The sequence below is a fragment of the Amblyomma americanum genome, chromosome 5, assembly GCF_052857255.1.
Source record: "Amblyomma americanum isolate KBUSLIRL-KWMA chromosome 5, ASM5285725v1, whole genome shotgun sequence".
NCBI lineage: Eukaryota > Metazoa > Arthropoda > Arachnida > Ixodida > Ixodidae > Amblyomma > Amblyomma americanum.
In genome coordinates, this window is record NC_135501.1 from 193,935,396 (window position 1) to 193,949,779 (window position 14,384).

Here is a 14,384-nt window from a genome sequence, read left to right on the forward strand (position 1 = left end):
ACCTGGCCTGAATCGATAGATTACAACTTTGCGATGAAAAGAGGGTGCTTTCACTGACTACGCAGCTATTTTAAGTAATAATTAATTGCGAGACGATCAGAAATGTGATGCCACAAATCTGCGAAAGCAGATGGATTAGCAACGTGCCCAAAAACTCTACACAAAAGCATTTTTGAATGGGAAAAAAATTATGAACGCAATTTTTTTCATAATTCAAAGATTTTGCAATGACAATCAATATATTCGCAGAACTGCCGTCGACAGGCTTGCATTTTTTGCTGTTAACTTTCTTGATATCGTCAAAAAGCGTTCCCTATTGGTTTTTATGGTAGCCCTAACTGCTCGATGCGAGCGATAGAAAACTTTAAAGGAAAGATTTTGCTACACACAAACAAATGCAAAAATTGTGATGCGAAAGCCGATCTAAATCATATGATCTGGAACTGCCCGCAGTCCCTACCCGCGAGTCACTTCATTACCGACTCTGCTCAGTGGGAGGCTCTATTGCTCAGCCCCGACCCGGGGATACAGATCAAGCTCCTCCAGCTGGCTGAAGACGCCGCCGCTGCCCAAGGGATAGCGGCCACCGTTTAAGCGGGGGGCGACTTCGTGTCGCTCCTCTATATCCGCTGGAAATAAAGTTTCACAACCAACCAAGACACCGGTAGGATGGACCATTACCTTCAATATTTCTATAAAAGTAGCTTACAATTATCCAATAGTCAAAATTTGTGTCTAAGGATGTTGTAAATGACGATGATTATTTCCACGCTTTTACTCTAATGATTGCTTGTATACACACGCGACAGAATTTTTCTACAGGGAAAAAGTGCACGTGAATAGGTCGAGGGTGGCGGCGGGAAGTGGGAAGGGCCCTCCCTTATAGTTTTGGGGCAGGGCACAACGAAGTGGAAAATTAACATTAAACGTGGAAGATTAAGCGAAGCATACCCACGACGTTCGATGCTTTCACCGACCTCATAAGTTTGAATCCGGGTGGCGAGAAAAAGATTAGCAAATTTAACTCCCAACTTCTCAACAACGAGAACGCCTCTTTGTTGAAGGGAAAATGCCTACATAGTGACGAAAGGCTCAGCTAATAATATTAATAATTGGTTTTTGGCGAAAGGAAATGGCGCAGTATCTGTCTCATATATCGGCGGACACCTGAACCGCGCCGTAAGAGAAGGGATAAAGGAGGGAGTGAAAGAAGAAAGGAAGAAAGAGGTGCCTGTAGTGGAGGGCTCCGGAACAATTTCGACCACCTGGGGATCTTTAACCTGCACTGACATCGCACAGCACGTGGGCGCCTTAGCGTTTTTCCTCCATAAAAACGCAGCCTCCGCGGTCGGTTCCGGTACTTTACCAACTGAGCTATGGCGGCGGCTAGTTTGTACATATTACTTCTCCCCCATCCTCTCTTCCTGTCCCCTCACCTCTTTCATTTCATTTCTCCATTCTGCCTGCTATCCTTTATTTCCGCTGCCCCAGCTCAGGTGCTTCAGTATCGATGGCAGATGCAGGGGCTAGCAAAAATCTTTTCCTTCCTTTTTACTGTTATTTTTAATAAAACCACTAAGCCACCACGGCGGGTGCTAATAATAATTGGTTTTGGGGGAAAGGAATTGGCGCAGTATCTGTCTCATATATCGTTGGACACCTGAACCGCGCCGTACGGGAAGGGATAAGGGAGGGATCGAAAGAAGAAAGGAAGAAGGAGGTGCCGTAGTGGAGGGCTCCGGAATAATTTCGACTACCTGGAGATCTTTAACGTGCACTGACATCGCACAGCACACGGGCGCCTTCCTCCATAGAAACGCAGCCGCCGCGGTCCGATTTTACTTTGGACAATAGTTCGAGAGAGTCATGTGTGTGCTGTTTCCCTTTTAGGACAATTTGAATGCAGCCGTACATGCCTGGCAGCATTTACTGCAGGTCAGGTGGTAACGGGGCCATGTACAATCGGGGACAAAAGTCTCTGGACCACGCGTTCCTCAAACGAAGTCGGTAGACCACACTTGCGGATGTGAAAGTCAGAATTTTGTTGTTTCATCTCCACAAGTGTAAATTCCAGCCGCCGGCTAATAGCAGAGCTATCGGCTTCGTTTGAGAAATTCGTGGTACAGAGACTTCTGTCCCCGACTGTACATGTGACCAACGTTCCTAGTTCTCAGTGGCAGTGCACGGTATTGAGAAGTTGCTGGCCGGAAGCCACTTATACTAACAACAACAATACAAGGAGTTTCACGTCGCAGGCAAACACATTGGTTGCTGTATAGGGAGCACGTGTCCAGCGAATTCCCCATTAACAATGTTTCCTGTCATACTGCCCTCTCCCAATGTATCTGTCACGTAAGTGCTTAACGCCACGTTAAACAACGCATGAGACAGGGGGCCCTTTGTGCGCAAAAGTAGGCGTTGCTGTTAGCAGCAATTCGCTTTTGTAGATGCTTTCATAGAGAGCAGCTGAAGGAATCAGATCAATATACCGGCGGGGCCCCTTTGATTGGTCAGAAATGTGAGGGACACTACATTTACCCTAAGTTTCACATTCGGAGTATTCTGGTAGTTGTAGCAGATTGTGAATGCGCCGAGTTCAGCGAAACAACAGAAAGATATCGTTCTGATGGCGGTTACAACTAGAACATGAATCAAGGCATTTTTTTTTGTTTTGGCTGCTTTATCAAGAAAATTTCACAGTTCGCATGAGGTTTAATCGTTCGGAGGTGTGTTTACAATACGAAGCAGAAAAAAAAAAGATGCTAGTTGAAGGAAAAAAAAAGGTGGATGTCGTCGCTTTCACCGTAGGGACAGCTTATCGTTAACAACTTCTAGATTCAGTTAGAAGTGCAGTGCAGCTAGAATTAAAAAAAAAAAACTTGAATAGCCGATACAAAAATTATTATGGACGCCCATTTTACGTTCTAAAAGAGGTAACAAAGTGTGCCTAACGGCAATATAATTCCTTATAGAACGGACAGGCACCGTCACATCACGAACTTACCCAACAATTCTGGACAAAAGCAGTTGTGAACGGGAGAGAGTTTATGAACGCAACTCGTTCATATATTTCAACAAAAGACTTTTCCTATACCTTGTTCTTGGCGCATGATGGCCTCAGTTGCCTATGTGCCATAAAACACAACACAACACTCTTTCATATATTGTAAAATTTCGCAATAAAAATCAATCTATCCGCAGATCTCCCGTCAGCAGGCTTGCGTTTTTCTTTTGCTATTAACTTTTTAGCTATCGCCAAAACCGTTAACCATTGGTTTTCTAAGGCAGTATTAACTGCTTGATGCGAGATATGGAAATAATTTAAAAGAAAGATATTGCTACACAGCGGAAGAATGGACTATTACCTTCAATATTTCTATAACAGTACCTTAAAATTTCCCAATATTCAAAATTTTTCTTCGCGAATGTTGGACATGAGGTACACGGAAATAGCCGCCGCCCGCTCCGGGTTAAGCATTTCTGTGCTCACTCGATTCGCAAATATAAGAGACTGCGTCGCTTAACAAGTCGATCTCAGTCGGTCATTGGCCACTAGTTAACATGCCCTTTAACTGCAACAAGATCAAATCGGCGCTCAAAGACGTACGTTGTTCGTACAGATGGAATGGAGCAGATAGCTCTCGGTAGACTGCACACAACTGCTCATATGACGCACGGGTCGAGAAAGCAGCGTATGGAGTGCCGACATTCTCGCTCAGCTGAAAGAATACCCATACAACATATAATCTGGGTGCCAGCCCACGCAGGCGTAGCAGGAAACGAAAGGGCGGACAGTCTAGCTCGAGGGCTCACTTACCGAGCAGGCTTATCGATCGTCTCGGAGTCACGGCTACTCATATGCGAGGGGGGCTACACAGAGACCCTACAACTATATAGGGGAATCAGAAAAGAGATATCCATCACCACACAAAGCACTAAATAGGGAAGAGGCTGTAGGATGGCGTAGGCTACAGACGAACACCTTCCCTAACCTACACACATACAACAAGATATCACCAACGCAATTCAGACCAGACTGCCCCTGGTGCGGCAGTACGCCCACACTCTATCACATCACCTGGGAATGCAAGAGAAACATAGCATTCCACAATCAACAAACACCGAGTGCGGAGCAATGGGAGAGCTGTCTCTTCAGCAGCGAGCTTGAGGTCCAGAGGGCCTTGGTAAAGCACGCAACTGAAGCGGCACAACTCAGTGGAGCCCTGGACTGAGGGCCCACTCTTGCTTGAAGACTCAAGTCGCCAGCACCCAAGCAAGACGACCAGGAAGTCTTCATCCCCGCGAACCTCTTGGAAAGAAATAAAAGTTTTCTCTCTCTCTCTCTCGCATCGCTGGGGCATTCAGAACAAAGAGAGCTAGAGGCACCGCGTGCTGCAAAAAAGCCGCCGGCTATTGGTTCGCCGTATAGCGACGGGTTAGTGACGCATGGGTTTGTGTTCGCATCAAGACGTCTGGCATGCAGTCGCGTTCGGCTTTCTTTCCTGGATCGTGCCCTCTCGCCTGTGGAGTCCAATTGAAAAAGAGCGTAAACTGTGGCAAGCCATCAGTGAGGCTTCGGGTATGCAGACGCTCAGAGTGAATGCTGGTCTCAAATGCTCACAAAACAAAGCATTATAATTGGTTTTTTGGGGAAAGGAAATGGCGCAGTATCTGTCTCATATATCGTTGGACACCTGAACCGCGCCGTAAGGAAAGGGTAAAGGAGGGAGTGAAAGAAGAAAGGAAGAGAGAGGTGCCGTAGTGGAGGGCTCCGGAATAATTTCGGCCACCTGGGGATCTTTAACGTGCACTGACATCGCACAGCACACGGGCGCCTTAGCGTTTTTCCTCCATAAAAACGCAGCCGCCGCGGTCGGGTTCGAACCCGGGAACTCCGGATCAGTAGCCGAGCGCCCTAACCACTGAGCCACCGCGGCGGGGCCGAAACAAAGGATAGCATGCTCTTTCAGCGTGAAAAGCTTAGAGAGCAAAATCACGCAGGCTCTCAGAGAACTTTCTTAACCAAGTTCGTGTGAGAAAATGCCTCCGCCAACACATGAGTTTATTTTCCATTGCAGAGGTTTTCATGCTTTTACAAGTTTTCGACGCGCGCTCTATAAGCTGTACAGCCAAAGAGGTAAAGGAATGTTCGTGACAATTAATGGAAAATGGCAACAAGAAACGAGATATGTACAGCTGCGATTAATGTGTTGATGCGCTTGTTTTATTTTTGTTTTGAGTTGAGCGTATTTAGAGCTAAATAGAATGAAATACAAGCAAATGGAGGTCAGCTCTGCTGTCTCCCTTATCCTCCGTCTTGTGTGGCTGTTGCCACTTTTTTTTTACCCGTCGCAAGCATGGATTTAAGGTATATGCATAGCTGTCGGAGAGTCATTTTAAGCATTCTGCTCTGAAATGAGCCCAACGTTTAAGACCGTAACATTCGTTTTAGTGACACAATCTGTCGGCAAAATGAGATAGAAAAAAGATGAACTATAACAAGGATTTAACTACAAAATTTTACGTTGATGAATCACAAGGATAAAGTGAATTAGCATTTTGCTTGAGTTTCTTCAAGTGACTAGTACCCTACTCCGTATTATTGCCCAGCCGCGATGGCTTAATGGCTATGGCATATGGCTGCTGAACACAAGATAGCGGGATCGAATTCCGGTCGCGGTGGTCGCATTTTGATGGAGGTGAAATGCAAAACGGCCGTGCACTGCACGATGTTGTGCAGGCGGAAAAACCTGAAATAGTCGAAGATAATTCTGAGCCTTACCTCTACGGTGTCCCTCGTATAGCCCAAGGGCAGGTTTGTTTCGTTAAACACCTCATACCATACTGCGTATTATTCAGTACGCAGTGCAAGCACGAAATTTCCTTTATGTATCGTTCCTATTCCCACACACACTCCTTTGTAACCCCTCACTCGTCCCTCAGAGTTACTCTCTCCGAAGGTAAGTAAACGATACTGGACTGCACATCACACTAAGGCTGGAGTTGTGAGAAAATTGGTGCGATATCTCCTCGTAATATTTAATCACCTTGTGGTTAGGAAGCCACAAGAACGATTTCAGCGCTCAAACTTGACCCCGCCGCGGTGGCTCAGTGGTTAGGGCGCTCGACTACTGATCCGGAGTTCCCGGGTTCGAACCCGACCGCGGTGGCTGCGTTTTTATGGACGAAAAACGCTAAGGCGCCCGTGTGCTGTGCGTTGTCAGTGCTCGTTAAAGATCCCCAGGTGGTCGAAATTATTCCGGAGGCCTCCACTACGGCACCTCATTCTTCCTTTCTTCTTTCACTCCCTCCTTTATCCCTTCCCTTACGGCGTGGTTCAGGTGTTCAAAGATATGAGACAGATACTGCGCCATTTCCTTTCCCGAAAAACCAATTATTATTATTACTACTACTCAAACTTGCTAATCTCGTCACTCAAAAAAAGACAGAATTTTGCTCAAAATACGACAAAATGCTTCGTCGTTTTGTCGTAACGACAGATTCTTGCGTATTATTGTAGTATTGTTCCGCAATACCTTTCTGTAGTTATGTCGCTGCGACAAAGGACCGCCCAATACAGCAGAATTTTCGGTTGTTACTACAAACAATTTTGTTGTTACTACGAGTATACGGCCAAAACATTACAAACATTTGTTGCGACCACAGAAAAGTTTTTATTGTTCTTTTTCGACTTGCTCCGGACTGCATGCACAGACCTGAGAAGCACAAGCTTCGGCCTCATCGTGCCGTGCATTCGACACCTGGCCATTAAACTGCATACAGAACATGTGCGTGTAAGTTATAAGCGGCGTAAAGAACGAACATGTGAAACACACTGCAGCGGTGCCTTCTTCGGGAAGGGTGGTCGCTGAGTCAGGCCCGTTTCCGAAGCCCTCTGCGCCAGATTTTATTTTGGGGCCCAAGGCTGCGCGAGGCCGTTTGAACACGTGCGAGAACGGTGGGACCGGAACTTGTTTGCGTCCCAGTGGCAAGACACCATTCCTACTACGAAGTCAATTTTTGCAGCTATCTAGAGAAACTACAAGCGGCGTTGACAAGTTTATCGTAGCACTTTTTTTTTTCAATTTCAATGAAGTAAATGTTAATAAAGGTGCTCTTATCACCGAATAGATGGTGATTATGGATTTTTTATGCCGCAAGAGGATCTATGGCCAAAGGTATTTAGGACTTCTCAAGGTGGGGTCAAAGACTCATTTGCCAAGCATTTTCACCCTAAATAAGCCGAGCCCCAGATCAGGGGAAAGCTTGTACCCATTGTATCACCGGTATGTACACACTAAACAATTTCTCACCCTTCAGGGTGTAAATCAGCTGTCCCCAGACGAACACCCTTTTCCAATTGTTCTGTGTTAAAAAAGGGTGCAGGGATCAGCACCCTTAAGAAAGGGTGCACTTAATGATACTTTAGAGGATGTAATGGATGCACCCTCATTAAAGGGTACTATTTTTCATAACACCTCTACGAATACATGTTGGAAGGGTGCTCCACATTGATCCACTCATGAAGCAAAAGCCTTGGACTGATGCACGCCCTCTAAACTTTCATGCTGCGCACCCTTCCTGAAGGGTGCTGATCTCTGCACCCTTTTTAGCACCCAAAAAGGGTGTTCGTCTGGGGACAGCTAATTTGCACCCTTAAGGGTGAGAAATTGTTTAGTGTGTACCCGGCGGCCCTGGAGATCTAAACCCGCACTTCCCGCCTTATCACCGAATAGCAGCGAAGGTTACTCTCTTTCTAGCAAGCTTAACAAAGATAAAAACTCACAGGGACACCTAGTCACATTATAAGGTGACAATGCGATAGAATTAGACGTTAATGATGCCTTTACAGGAAGTGACGTCACTTCCCTGGAGACAACTGACATTATCCGGTCTGATGGCGCCTGTTCTCTCCAGCCAATGGGAATTGTCCAGTGTGGTGACGTGACTTACCTCCAGCCAATGGGCGAATTTTACGACTGACGCGGCGTTTTGGTCCTGTGGGGGCTTCTAATGCTAGCGTATTAATATCAGAAGAGGGGTCGCGTCCTAAACAACTACCCAGAAAGAGGCACGAAACCCGCTCGCCTTCCCTAACCGAAAAGATAAAATTATTTCATCATAAGCTTGAGTGTGCACAGTGACTAAGCTGAAATAATAGTTTTTTATAAATCATTTTCGTGTGTCTTTATTTTTGTTTATCACCGCGGGCACTTGAAGTTAGATTAAATGGCAGAAAATTTTGCGCGAATATAGGCACTTTTAGAATGCGGGAAATAATAAGGTATAGCTCGCAGTCTGTGAAGACAGACGAAATGTCGGTATGGAGGCGGCGTCTAAAAATCTTAACTAATAGATCATCTAGTAGCTTCGTTCCTGGATCGGTCAACTGCTACAGCTATGTCGAGTTGCTGAAATTTTTTTTCATATTTAGAATTGGTTTGGTTTATGGGGGTTTAACGTCCCAAAGCGACTCAGGCTATGAGAGACGCCGTAGTGAAGGGCTCCGGAAATTTCGACCACCTAGGGTTCTTTAACGTGCACTGACATCGCACAGTACACGGGCCTCTAGAATTTCGCCTCCATCGAAATTCGACCGCCGCGGCCGGGATCGAACCCATATTTAGAATTAGCCAGTGATAAAACATTGAGGCAAATCAGCGATTTTTCGCAAGCGACGTTTGATTTACAGTAGAGTGGTGGCGCGTAAGAAATAAATTTAATAAATTTTCGTTATCCGGGTGCCCGAGACAGCTGACTCGTTTGAGAGCAAAGCGACCTTGAAGAAAGATCGCAGGACTACCATAACACTCAGAATTGTTGTGAATTTAACTGCCAGCAGACACGTTTGATAAAATAACCATAAATCATAATTTAACTGCAAATTTTCACGGAAGCAAGCCAAAATCTATTGAACGGACAAGAATTTGTTAAGCATGCGACTTCAGATATATATACTGAATACGAAAGCGTTTCCACTAGCTGTCATGGAGACAGAATTTTGGTGCCTTTTCATTATGCCATTGAGTAGATTTGTCGTGTGCGTTGTGACATTCAAAAAATGATAAATTATTTTAAGCCATGATGAGGCGCAATTTTCAACTTCAAGCCAATTTCGAGCGCCATCATATCCAACAATACTGGAGAAAAGCATTTTTGAACGGGAAATAATTTATGAATGCAATGTTTTCATATATTGTAAGATTCCACTATAACAATCAATATCTCCGTAGATCTCCAGTCGATAGGCTTGCATTTTTCGCTACTAACGTTTCTGTTATCGTGAATAGCGTTCCCCACTGGTTATTTATGACAGCCTTAACTACTCGATGCGAGCGATGAGAAAACTTTAATAAAAAATATTTTGCTACGCACCTGAAGAATGGACCGTTACCTTCAATATTTCCATGACGGTACCTTACAAGTTTGCAATATTCAAAATTTGTGTCCAAGAATGTTGGACATGTGCGAATCATTTGCGTGCAACATAAAATCGTGCGGATGGCTTCTACGCTGGCTATTCCGGCACTGTTACAGAAGTAGGCTTCTGTACGAGGAATAAGTTCCTGCACGCAAAAAAAGCACCGAAGTCTGACACTTTCTTCAGCCGAGAGGGGTCGCGAAAACACCCGTGCCTATCTAGGAATGCGGCTTACGACAGCCAACAGCAGGAGGGGGGGCTGTTGCCCTTCGCCTGCCCTCACCATGCATGTCGGGTAAATTTCGCTTCCCGGGTCAAGCGACAGATAGCTTTCATATCTGGAACCATTTCTAAACATTTTTGTTTCCTATGAAATGCATTCCTAGAGATTATCCGCAACATTTCATGAGGGGCATCTGCGATGGCGTCCACAGTTGGGCCGAACTAAAAGGCGCACATACTTCAGTGATATATTGCCGAGTCTCTGACACGACGCGCCAGCTGTTCATGCGGTAGAACTCCGATACGCGAAAACACGTGCATTTTGTTTCATATATTTATTTTCATTCCACGGCGACTCGATGATATCATCAGCAAGCTTCTAGCGCGAACTATAAACCGCATCGCCCCTCGTATGCTATTACTCCGGCATGAAACGTCTTGGCAACCAGGTCCCTAAAGCAGACTTTCAGGGACTAATCACGTAACAACTGCAACCCTGTCAGCTGCCCCCGTTGGTGAGTCTACAAAAACGAGAACAATGCGTGTTCTGGTTTATACAACTGATAGCTTTGTGGTGGTTGTAGTGAATTTTTATGGCGCAAGGGCATCTGTGGCCAAAGAGCGCCATGACACAAGGTTTTTTTCCTTCTATTGAAGGTGGGGTCGAAGACCAATTTCCTAAGCATTTCACCCTAAATAAGCCAAGCGCCAGGCCAGGGGAAAGCTTGTACCAGTTGTATCACCGGTGGGTACCCGGCGGCACTGGGGATCGAACCCAGCACCTCCCGCATGCAAGGCAGATGCTCAACCTCTAGACCACCGCCGCAATACTGATAGCTTTGTGTGACAACTTGAGAATCCATTACATTTCATGGTATAATCACAAAGTGGACAAGGGAGGGAAAAGCCTCAGGGGGCTTGCCAACGTTTCGACAAGGGGACTGTCTTGGTCCGCGTTGTCGAAACGCTGGCAAGCAGCCTAAGGCTCTCCCTCTAACTTGTGTTCACTTTGTGATTATCAAGAACCACCTGCCCCTCCTCTCTCTACCATTAACTTCACGGTATAGTTATTTATGCAGGCGTGAACAAATACTGCTTCAAGACAAGCCGCAGCGCCACAGACTACCGAGTACCTGTAAGAAAACGCAATGCAGACTTGAATGAAACGCCCCACTTGAGGGGGGGGGGGGGGTACTCACCTGTTCGAGAGTTCCGTGTAATCCGATATGCAGTGCGAAAGTGTAGACGCTGTGGCATGCGCACGAGGTTTGGACACGCCTCCGCTAGTGGCTCCGCTCCGGGCAGGCCTGTCTTTCTCCACAACACTTTACGAGGAAATCCGGCGCCGTCAACGCAGCTGGGACGACTACACTGACGGTCTTCTAGGCGTGCTTAGCACGAGAAAAAAAAAACAGCACGTTCACGCACAACAGCACCTTCTCACGAGGGGTTAGAGACAACTTCTTGACGACGATGCTGTGCTGCCACGTTATTGCTGACTCCCCTGTATTCGTGGAGGCTGTTGCTGGTCGTTTCAGCTATAAACAACGCTGCAAGTACGCAACAGGTCGATTCCGCACCGAGCCCCTGAGAAGAGCCGGTGAGAGTCCTACGCAATCCTCAAACGCCACTAGGATGGAAAAAGCAGCTATTCAAGGAGACGCGTAAAGCATAAAACCGCGTTCCAGATACGCGATCGAATATCGCTGTTTAAAATCCTAGGGAAAAGAAAATAGGGTTCTGTATAGTGTAATTTCCCTCTCTTGTCGCCGCTTCCGAACCGCACGTTCAGCGAAAGAAACCTCTTTGAAATCAATTGGCGTCCGCTTTTAGCGTCTCCTGGCGTTGAATTAGCAGCTTCCCAGTAGTGCTAAACGCTAACGACGTAGTGTTGTTCTGCGACACGTGCCTCGATTTGCAAGCTTTTGAAGCACAAACCGTCAAAGGATACCCACTACCTGTTTGCTTGCGTCGCTTATTAAAGAAAATAAAAGTTGAAACGCAGACCGATTCGTATGTTACGGGCTCAGAAAGGATATGCGGTCTGCAGATTGGACTAGAGTATCGGTGGGATGCTGCAAAAAGCGCAAGTGCAGCCGAATCTCCTGCCAGAGATAGAAATCGCCTAAGTACAGTGTCCCACCTTCAGCCCCGATGCCTGTTTTTCAAAACGCGCTCACAAAAACCACCGTTGGTTCGAGGGCTTTGCAGAGGCAAAGCAAGCCAGGGAAGCTCGAGGTTTTAAACCTTTTTTTTTTCTTGCCCGGAGAATCACGGAAGAGTGCACCAAGTGCCGCGTTTTCGGGAAGTGGCAGGTAGCATAATCCTGGAAGGCTCGCTTCTCTGCGCGACCGCTTACTCCAAAGCTCGAAAAAAAAAAGAATGAAATTTAAAAATTGCAAAGCGAAGTGGTCAAGTCAAACAAGGGAGAAAGGCGCTTCGCACCGATCGTGTGGCAGAGACTACTTACTTCAAGCGAAAGATTTCGAAACACAAACTGCCTGCCTTACGATCGTACAGAAATAAAAGTAGAAAAAAATGTCATACAAGACGCGGGAGTGTTAACGCCGATGTATTAATAATTGCAGTCCCAACACCAAGAAGGAAACTAAACAAAATGCGCGGCTGCGAAACAAGCCAACGCCAAAACCAACAAAAAAAACAAACCTAAACAAACGAACCTCAAAGGACGACTGAGGCTACCCACAATAAACACAAGCAAAATCCTCGGTCCTCTAGATTCAACCTAGTGACCCATTAGCAGCACTAGCTTCTTAGCTTCGTGAAGAGAGATAACAACGAAGTCCAGAGAATAACGGCGAGCGATGTGCCCACGTGTAATCCTAAACTCGCCAGAGACTGGAGGCGAAGCGTCTTCGCTCTAAGCACGTCTTGCGGCGAAGCACACTTCAGCAGAACCGCACATCGACGCCGGGAGCGCGCCGGTTTCTAAAAGGCAGATAAGGTCGGGAAAGAGGCGAAGAAAAGGTGGCGTTCCAGCGAAGAAGGCGAAGCCGTACTGTTTGCCTGGAGCGTGTCGGCACGCTTCGTCATGACGATGTTGTGACGAAGCCCAGAGCAACGCTACGAAGCGGGCGCCACAAAGAAAAACCGCTAGGCTGCAGTTAGCTACGTTTAATAAAAAAAAATTGAAGACTCGTCTCCTGGGAAATTATTTGGGAAGACAGTATCGAGATATAGCCTAGACAGAGATGCTACATTGATTTAATCGCTTCTCGATGGACTCTGAACGTTTTTTAAAAATAATAAAAAGTGGTGTATAGTAAGTACCAAGGTGAGAAGAGGGACTACCTATTACGAGGGCTCTGCGCCAGCTATCTCAGAAACACGTAGGAAAATAATAATAAAAATATGCGTAACGACAGATTGCTGAGACGTTCCCGAACAATAAGCGAAAATGTGGAAAGCGGTTTTTGATATAACTATATGCGGGAAGCGCGGCGGACTCGAGTGTGGCGGAAAACGCCGCAGGCGATAAAAGAACAGAAAAAAAATAACGGTACCTAAAAGGAGGGGGCAAAATGAGGAGAAAGCAAAACTCGCGAACACCACGCACACTCGTAATATAAAGGAGCTCGAGGACGGTTCACGGCAGCCACCACAGCGCGCACCAGTCGACGACCGGCAGAGGAGCCCTCAAAGCCTGGAGAGCCCAGGCAGAGAATGGGTCGGCGCGGGCTTTGAAACGAGCGCCGACGACACCACAAGCGCCCTGGCGCGCGAGCGCTGCTTCACTCGTCGAATCGCCGGCTGTAGCACGGGCCCTCCGGGCGGCCGAAGCACACGCGCACAACAGCAGTACCGACGACGCTCTGGCCAGCCCAGGTGTGCAGCCTCCGTGGCGTAGTCCTCTGCCAGCAGCAGGCGTCAGCCTCGACGGCGCGAACAACGCCGTCGTGAGCGGCGACGGCGAAGAATCAACCGCGCTGGCTGCTGCGCTCGCCGGCCGTTTGAGGGCCGCGCGCTGCGACGCAGAGAGAGAGGAGGAGCAGCTCCACTCTCCTCCTCTCCTCTCTGTTGCGGAGCGCAGCGCTAGCGACGTCGGGCGCCCGGAATCCCTCTCGGCGGTGTCAGGTAGGAAAACGCGCGCTCGATCTCGCGGCTGTCTCCTCCTCTCCGTGTGCTCCACGGACCGAACAACGGGAAGCGCGCTCAGCGGGCGCGAAAAGCCGCCCCTGGCGGACTTGACGGGAAACATGGCGTCGGCAGCGCAGTTGCTGCTGGCGGCTGCTTTCTCTCTGGCGACCGGGTGTCGCTCGGCCCCTGTTGCCCTTAACCTCGGACATCTGCGTGGCACGAGGGAGCTGCACAAAGGAGCGGCGCACAAGAAGGAAGAACATTTAATTATGATAGCTGGAGCAAAGAGTGAATTGTTGATAAGCGGGTTGCTTTACACGGGCTATACGAAACAATTTGTTTTGCATAGCTACCACTTATTTCTGGGTCAAATATGTAGGGAGTTAGCCCGCCACAATTTTCAATGACACCTTTCACTGACTCTGTCCTTGCATCAACCTTGGAGTAATCAATCGGTCACGGTCTTGTCACTGGTTCGGGAGCGAAACCAGCGGCCGCACATGCGTATAAAAATAACGTATACAGCAGAGCCTATCCAAGATATTCCGAACTTTACCGTGACAATGAAAGCCAGCAGCACAAAGGTTTTTTCACACCTCTGCCCCCGATAAAGAATGGAACCAGCGCCAACGCAAACAGAGAT

At 47.3% G+C, this 14,384-nt stretch overlaps 1 protein-coding gene across 1 annotated transcript in view; it reads right to left on the reverse strand.

Annotated features, from left to right (window-relative positions):
* Positions 1 to 13,572, reverse strand: part of LOC144133292 (neuroglobin-like) — a 215,075-nt gene extending 201,503 nt beyond the window's left edge. Inside the window, exon 1 of the mRNA XM_077666272.1 lies at positions 10,843 to 13,572. The gene's annotated coding sequence lies outside the window, so the exon portion shown is untranslated. The remainder of the gene's footprint in view (positions 1 to 10,842) is intronic.
* Between the last annotated feature and the right edge of the window lie 812 nt (positions 13,573 to 14,384).